Genomic DNA, 8,728 nt, shown 5'->3' with positions numbered 1-8,728 from the left:
TACAAATAGGAACAAAAGTTTCCGGCTGCCCAATCAAGTTCTAAGCATCAGCGTTCAGTAATGGGACTTTTCGTAGTCCAAAGAGCACCCGAATTGGAGGTCGCCGAAATCAAAACTGGTGGCTCTTTCCAAAGACTCCGAAATTCTCCGTCACATGCCGGTAGGCAATCATGGAGGCCTACATTTGCGCGTATTTTTGGGGCCATCGTTTGGACGTTTGTGACACTAGATGTCACTTGGTCTACACGTCTCAACACGTTTCAGCCACCAAAAGTCATGGCACGTGCCTTCTTGAGGTCGGCGGGCGTGCGCAGACTACCTACCCTGAAAAGGCTCATTGAATATTCGCTCTCAGCAGGCGAAAGAAGGCTACTGCAATCGGTGACAACATGGTCGCGTCCTTGTTGTTTCTGGGCCAGGGCTGCACCGACACCTTAGCCACATGCGTCGGTACGAACTTCCGTTGGAGCTGAGATCTCTAAGTGAGCGAGAATAAGAGGAGAAGTAAACAGCCACACTAGATTTTGGAACGCATGTGTTTGCTCTGGGCGCCAGACGAACCCAGCGTCTCTTTTGATGAGTTGCGTGATTTGGCGTACGACGTCAGCAAAGTTTTTAACTGAGCAGCGGAAGTAAGAACAGAGGCTAAAAAAACTGCGAACGTCTTTAGCAAAGGTTGGTATCTCATCTGCCCACCCCATTTTCTGTCTACCCCTAACCAGCTTGCCTTCTCTATAAATTCATTTTGTAATTCCTAATGACCAGCACTTATTATGCCTTCGAGCTACATGCCGTGCTCATGACCATTTCTTCGTCTTGATTTCGACTACATTTTTCTTAAGACTCGTTTGTTCCTTGATGCACCGTGCTCTCTCCTTGCCTCTTAGGGTTACACCTACCATTTTTCTTTCCATTGCTCGCTGCGCAGTCCTCATCTTTGATGAACCCTGTTTTTAATCTTCGAGCTTTCAGATCCGTAGCTAAGTAAGATGCAGCTGTCATATACCTTCCTATTGAGGGGATGAGGTAATCAACCGTTTGATTTGAGAGTGCTTGACGAATGTGCTCCACCTCTTTTTTTTTCTTTTATAGTTACTTTAATCTCGAGATTCGTCCCCGCGGTACTAACTGTCCTGCGTAGACGTACTCTTTTACAACTACAAGTGACGGCTACATATTTTGTCTTCCGAGGTTGTCGTACGTTACTCCAGTTTTTTGCAGATAAAATTTAGGACCTACCTTTTTACTCTCCTTGTGTAATTCAGTAATCATGAATTTCAATTCGTCACCTGAGTTACCAAGCAATGCAATGTCATCGGTGAAGCGAAGGTTACTAAGGTATTCTTTATTAACTCGCATCCCTAATTCTTCCTAAATTAGGCCTCTGAAAATCTTCTATGAGCACGCGGTAAATAGCATTAGGGAGATTGCATCTCCTTATCTTACACCCCTTATTGTCGGTGTTATATTGCTTTTTTTATGTAGTACTATGGCGGTAGTTGAACCACTAAATTTCTTCCAGCGTGTTTGTATACGCTTCCTCGACACCCTGATTCCGCCGTGTCTGCATGACTGCTATTATATCTGCTGAATAAATGCCTTCTATATCTTTCATCTCCTCCATCCCCCTTCTATGCGCAGGGTAGCAAGCCGGCGGCCCATAGGCTGGTTTGCCTCCCTGCCGTTCTTTTCCTCCTATTTTCCTACCTTCCTTCCCGTAATCCATGAAAACTATTTACACTCTAGAAAGGGAGTGTTTGGGAAGTGTTCATGCTGCACAATAACTTTCGTCTACTTCAAGTACTTTCCTCGCGCTATTCCGATGGTTCCGGTAGTTCTAAATTGCAAACGATGGCGCGTGAACAGTTTGACGTAGCATTTCCGACAGGAAAGTGGCCAGCGCCGAGTTTTCAAGAACAGAAACGCGAACAACTCAGATGAGAATTCTTGTTGAGTTGCAGAACTACTGCCTGATACTCGATTTTTCTTGAAGTGTATACTGGTTCAGAGTACTCTGAGCATTCGTCTACCACCTGATTCGTAGTATGAAAATAGTAGGTCAGTCTGTAGCCTGCACTAAATTCTGCTTGACTCCCTTGGTTGATTGAATTCTCATGTTACCTTATTTCTGTACGCAATTATCATTGTAAACATCTTGTATACCACGGAGAGCAAGTTGGCAGCAGAGGCGGCAGCGAAGCTCGAGGACTAAAACGCTACACATCTTTCACGCAGGGCTGTGGAATATTTTGTTCCGGCATCGTGCGGCGGTTTGGATGCGCTGATATCAGCCCAGCTATCTACATCTACTTCAAGAAAGGCCCTTCCACGTCAGCCCTCGTGTGATTGTGACGCTGCCTGGACCATCGACTTGCATTGGTTCGTCAACCCCGACGGAAAACTACAAATTGACTGAACAACGCCCCCGTCCTTCACATGGCAGCAGAGGCGGCAGCGAAGCTCGAGGACTAAAACGCTACACATCTTTCACGCAGGTTTGTGCCCAAATTCCTGCTTGTTTCTTAAATTCTCGCCTGTTTCGTTTTGCTGCTGCTGGTGCTGCCACAAGTGTTCTGTTGTCTGTATTGATTCATTGAGACATGGCGAAAGAGATAAGAGCACTTTTCGAGGAACTTAAGCGTGAATTACGGGCTGAATTTAAAGGCTTCAAGGAAGCACTCGAGCGAGACTTTCGCAATGAGCTGAGGGAAATTAAGTCCTCTGTAGCTTCCTTAAATACTGATTGTGAAGAAGTAAAGGCTGAAAATGTAAAGCTCAAGGCGACCAACGCTATGCTAGAGGCCACGTGCGCTGATCTTGCCCAAAAGGTGAAAGATCATGAGAGTAGGTTGCTACACCTTGAGCAGTATTCTCGTAATGCAAATGTGGAGCTCAAAGGTATCCCGTACAACGCCACTGAAAACCTTATAGATACAGTGATCAAAATTGGTGAGAAAGTAGGTGTACCACTTGAGGAAGCCGATTTTGAGTCGGTGCACAGAGTACCAACCTCCAATCTAACAAAAAAGAACGTAGTAGTTCAGTTCGCACGGAGGCAGAAGAGGGACTGTTTCCTCGAGAATGCGCGTACTGCCCGGCTCAAGTGCTCTGACGTAGGCTTTGACTCGGAGGAGCCGTTCTTTGTTAACGAGCACCTATGCCCAGAGCTGAAACGTCTACTAGGTCAGGCTACTGCACGCAAACGCGAAACTGGTTGGAAATACGTTTGGGTGCAAAATGGCAAAATTTTCGCACGGCGCATGGACAACGCTCCAAAAATAAAGATTTCATGCAGTGGGGACGTTGCTAAAATGGTTAACCCATTATGAAAGCTGGAAAATAAGACCAATGTTCCAAGCTTTGAAGGAGCCCTTTGTGGTGCTATAGCGCATCTTATCATGCCGTTCATATGTGTTAAGGAGACACATAGTTGTATATGTTGCGATAGTCTACCCGGAGCAAAGGCCATATGCGCATGCGCTGTTCGCCACACATTTGTTCTCTTTCCGATATTTGTTGCCTGCTTTTTTATTTTTTTTTGTCTTGTGTGCTTTAATTTTGGAAGTACTGGTTTGTAGTTGCCGCTTTTGCTATTTTCTGGATTGTTTGCGTTTATGCCTGTATCGCGACATGAGCTGGGAAACAACTTGGCTCCGTTTTTCTGCCCTTGTTGATGAAATCTGTAGGCACAGTGATATTTTTCGTTGTCTGTTTCCCACTTGGAAGTATGTCACTACTTGTCTGCAAACTGACAGCACTTCTATGTTGACCCATAATAATCAGCAATGACTTTATCTTGTATTAGTCCAACCACACTCAAGTCGGATATTGTTGAAAAGTGTAAATCACCATTAACATTTTTACATATGAACATGCAGTCGTTACGCCAAAAATATGATGACTTTTGCATTTTAATAAACGAGTTCGGCTTTTCCTTTTCGGTTATTATGCTGACTGAGACGTGGTACTCTGATCTTGATACCATACATTTAGACGGCTACAGTGCCGTTTCTTTGAATAGGAAATTGAAAAGGGGAGGCGGCGTATGCATGTTCACAAAACTGGGATTTACCTATGACCTCCTCGATGACTTTTCTTGGTCCACAACGGACATTGAGATAATTTGTATAAAATGCAACAATTTTGTATTTGCTGTCGTGTATAGGCCACCTGATGGTAACTTGAGCGAATTTTTCACGTTTCTAGAGGCTATTTTTTCGTTTGTAAACATAAACCAATACTCTTTAATTTTAGGAGGTGACCTAAACATAGATATGCTGACAAAAACTCCTAAACAGGGCGAATTATCTGCGATTCTCGATTCCCATTTTTTGTTTAATGTAATAACCACCCCCACACGTATCACTGCAACTAGTGAAACTCTTATCGACCTTTTTATTACTAACCTAGCAATTAATGACCTATTCTCTGGTACCATTAATGTGACACTTAGCGACCACTTGCCTATCTATTTAGTAACTGATACGTACAATATGGCAAAAGAATTCACTGTAAATATAATATATCAAGACATCAATGCGGTTACACTGTCGCAGTTCCGAGATGAACTCGCCAGAACAAGCTGGAACGCAGTTTTTGCGTGCTCTACGGCTGATACCGCATATGACCATTTCATAGAAATTTTTTCTTCGGTATATAAAAAACACTTTCCGTACAAAGAAATAACTAAGCCAAAACGCGCACGTAAGCCTTGGGTAACGTTAAGTATATTGAAAATGATACGTACGAAAAACAGACTGTACCAGGTGTTCTTGAAAAATCGCGATTTGAATGCACTGAAAACGTTTAGGGCCTACAGAAACAGTCTTTCAAAAACTTTAAGACAAGCCAAACGCGACTATTACCATACTATTTTTAACGGTATCGTAGATGTCAAGCAAATGTGGAAAAAACTAAACACAATCATATCTTCAAGTAATAGGACGCCTGGTGTCGATGAAATTACAATTGATAATCATATATTTAAAGGAACAGCATTAGCCAATAAATTCAATGGGTACTTTACTTCTTTGTCAGAAAGTACTTACGACGGAAATGCATTAAGTTACATGCCAACACCTATAGCCCCCTCAATATTTATTGACCCTACGGAGCAAACTGAGGTAAACAACGTTTTCATGAAACTTAAAAAAAGCAAAAGTGAGGACATTGACGGCATAAAAATGGAACCGGTTATCTTTGTTATTGATTTATTATCACCCTGCCTGACGCATATTTATAATATTGTTTTAAGCACAGGTATGTTCCCTAAGCGGATGAAAAATGCCAAAGTTGCAGTGCTTTTTAAAGGTGGTGACAAAAATGAAATGAGTAATTACCGGCCAATATCGGTATTACCTATATTTTCAAAGGCTCTAGAAAAAATCATTTTCACTAGATTGTATAAATTTTTGGACTCGCATTCTGTGATTACAACAGCACAATATGGGTTCAGGTCTGGCGTATCGACGGAGACAGCGCTGTTGCATCAAAAAGAGTTGATACTGGGCAACATTGAAGCAAGAAAGCTAACATTAGGCGTATTCATAGACTTTACGAAGGCGTTCGACAGAATTGATCACCAAACCTTGTTAGAAAAATTGTTTTATTACGGGATTAGAGGCATCGCGCTCGATTTAATAGGAAGCTACCTTAGCGATCGGTACCAGTGTGTGTCTATAAATAGGCAAACATCTATGCCCAAAAAAATCAAACGCGGTGTACCACAGGGAAGCATATTAGGACCTCTTCTATTTAACCTTTATATCAATGATATTGTAAATGTGGATCACTCAATAACGTACATTATTTATGCAGATGATACAAGCTTATTCTTTACGGGAACAAATATAAACGATTTGATAAAAGCAGCTAATAAAACGTTAGTCAATTTTTCGAAATGGTCCTGCCAAAATTCGTTACAGATCAACAGCTCTAAAACCAAGGCCGTTCTTTTCCGTGCGAAAGGAATAACATGTACGTACACACAAAAACTGATGCTAAATAATTTCAATATCGAACTTTCAGAGACTGTCAAAACTTTGGGCGTCATCTTTCATCAACATATGTTCTGGAATTCTCACACTGAACAATTGTGTATTAAGCTAAGAAAAGCCCTTGGCGTGCTGAGAAGGTGTCAGTCGTTTCTACCGCTCCCCCAGAAACTTCTTATCTTTAATACGCTTTTTTGTTCTCATCTACGCTATTGTCAGTTGGTATGGGCTTCTGGAACTGAAACATCAAAACAAAAGTTGTATACACTTCAAAAAAGCGCTTTGCGGGCTGTTGCAAATATAGGTTACAGAGAACACACATCCCATTTATTTGTCAAGTTTAAAGTTTTAAAATTTTGTGTGGCATATGAACATAACTTGTTGTTGTCTTTGAGGTCTGAAATTCGAAAGAATTGCGCAAACCTGAGAGGCTTAGCACATTTACAGCCGAAAATTTTGTTGCGTCCGATGCGGAGTTCTGAACACTGGCACATCCCCCGACCGCGAACAAATTACGGACTCCAAATGCTAAAGCACTCTGTTCCCCATATACTAAATAAGTTCAAGCTCACAGAACAGCAATTGCGTCTCCTTTCAAGTAGTGATATATTAAACCTGTTTGTATAAGGAACTATAAATCCAGAAAAATTACACCCAGTACTTGTAAATGCATGAAATTTTTAAGTGTACCCCTTTCTGTTATAGCGTCTTATATTGGTTGCCTTTTTTCCCAAAAATTGTTTGTTTGTAAACACCCAAGTGTGCATCTATTCTGTACTTCATAAACAACCACTAGAATGTTATTTTCTTTCCTTTTTTCTTTCAATCATACGTGAGCACCGTATGGAGCTTGGTGTGCCATTGTTTCTGTTGCCTTGTACAAATGGGAGGTGGGGCTAGTCAAGCTGCTATAGCGCAGCTTTTTTCCTACTTTCCATGCCACAATTGTTTCTTGTTTGTGTAAATCACGGTGTATCGTTGTGGTGAAATAAATTTCAAGTTTCAAGTTTCAAGTTTCAAGTTTCAAGTTGATCGGGCTGTATTGCATCAGGTACTAGTGACATTTCCTATACATTATGATTACGTTAACATTCTTCCAATATTATGGTACTCTCGCTGTCAGGAGACATTCTTATGCAGGTGGCCAGTTTTTTTTACCACAATATGTCCTCCCTATTTCAGAAGATCTGATGGTACCTGGTACTTGGCAGCAGCATTACCGCTTTGCATTTCCACCAAGGCCTTCCTGATTTCTTCTGTCATTACTGATGGGACTTCACCTGGCATACTGCAGGTTCTTACTTTATGGTCTTGAGAGTTCCGGCTACTGTACAAATCTCTGTGAAATTCCTCTGCTACTTTACTATGCTATCTATATTATGGTTACTTTGCCTCCTTGGTTTTTTATTGCGAACATATGTTTTTTGCCGATATAATCTTTCCTCTTCACTCCTTTTAATCTTCCTTTATTCTTCAGGGCGTGTTGAATTCTCTTCATATAATACTGTTACGGGGATTACAAATACAAGGAAGAGAGAAACGAGTGTATTCGCAATATATACAGGTAGGTGTGACACCTAAGGGCTGCTAGGATCTCGCGCGCCGAATCCGCTTCTTCCTCGTCGATGCGTTTACGACGGCGGAGCCATGCCGACTACCTCGTTACATCACCCCCGGCGACCCCGGCGGACGAGGGTGATGTTACGATTACGGAAGCGCTGTCACGACGCCGCTAAGTCAATCATGACTGACAGTGCAGTGGCGTTTTAGGCGTGACACATGAACAACTTCAGTAGGTGGTGTGGCAGAAGACGAGTGTGGTTGAACGGGACTGATGAGGTATAGTCGACGTCGATGACCTTGCGGAGAACTTTGTAAGGCCTGTGTATCGTGGAAGAAGCTTCTCGCACAAGCCTTCACGTCGATATGGCGTCTGCAGGGTAGTCAACGTCGCGGTGCAACGAGAGAGTCTGCAGGGGAGTCAACGTCGCGGTGCCAGTCATCGTAGCGGACTTTATGTGAGGCCTGAGAAGCAGTGAGCCTAGTGTGCGCGATTTCGCGAGCGACGCGGGCTCGAGAAGCAACGTCCTGAGCAAACACCGTTGGTTTGGTAGTATCAGAAGGAAGGAGTGTGTCGAATGGCAAGGCAGGGTTGTGGCCGTACAGAAGAAAGAACGGAGAATAGCGGGCGGTGTCGTGCCTTGGTGAATTGTACGCAAACGTAACGTAGGGGACCATTGCGTCCCAGTCACGGTGATCATCAGAGACGTACAGGGACAAAATGTCTGTAAGAGTTAGGTTGAGACGCTCTGTGAGACGGTTGGTCTGGGGATGGTAGGCAGTAGTAAGGTGATGTTCGGTAGAGCAGCTGTGGAAGATTTCGTCGATATTTTTTGCGAGGAAGCAGCGGCCACGATCCGTCAGAAGCTGGCGCAGCGCCCCATGCCGCAGAATGATGTCATTCAGTAGAAAGTCTGCCACGTCTGTAGCGCAGCTACTTGGCAAGGAACGAGTTATAGCGTGTCTGGTCGCATAGTCAGCTGCGACAGCGATCCATTTGTTGCCTGACATGGACGTCTGCAAAGGTCCGAGTAAGTCGAGGCCAACGCTGAAGAATGGTTCCGGGGGAATGTCGATAAATTGGAGCAGGCCAGCCGTACGGAGAGCAGGACGTTTGCGACACTGGCAGCGCTCGCAAGCAGCGACATAGCGGCGCACAAATTTCTTCAGGCCAG

The 8,728-nt window shown here is 43.4% G+C and overlaps 1 protein-coding gene across 2 annotated transcripts in view; it reads right to left on the bottom strand.

Annotated features, from left to right (window-relative positions):
• Window positions 1-8,728, bottom strand: part of LOC119169226 (monocarboxylate transporter 13) — a 139,867-nt gene that overhangs the window by 104,214 nt on the left and 26,925 nt on the right. The window lies entirely within an intron of this gene.

The sequence above is a fragment of the Rhipicephalus microplus genome, unplaced genomic scaffold (genome assembly GCF_043290135.1).
Source record: "Rhipicephalus microplus isolate Deutch F79 unplaced genomic scaffold, USDA_Rmic scaffold_28, whole genome shotgun sequence".
Lineage (NCBI taxonomy): Eukaryota > Metazoa > Arthropoda > Arachnida > Ixodida > Ixodidae > Rhipicephalus > Rhipicephalus microplus.
This window is presented reverse-complemented; position numbering and strand designations above follow the sequence as displayed.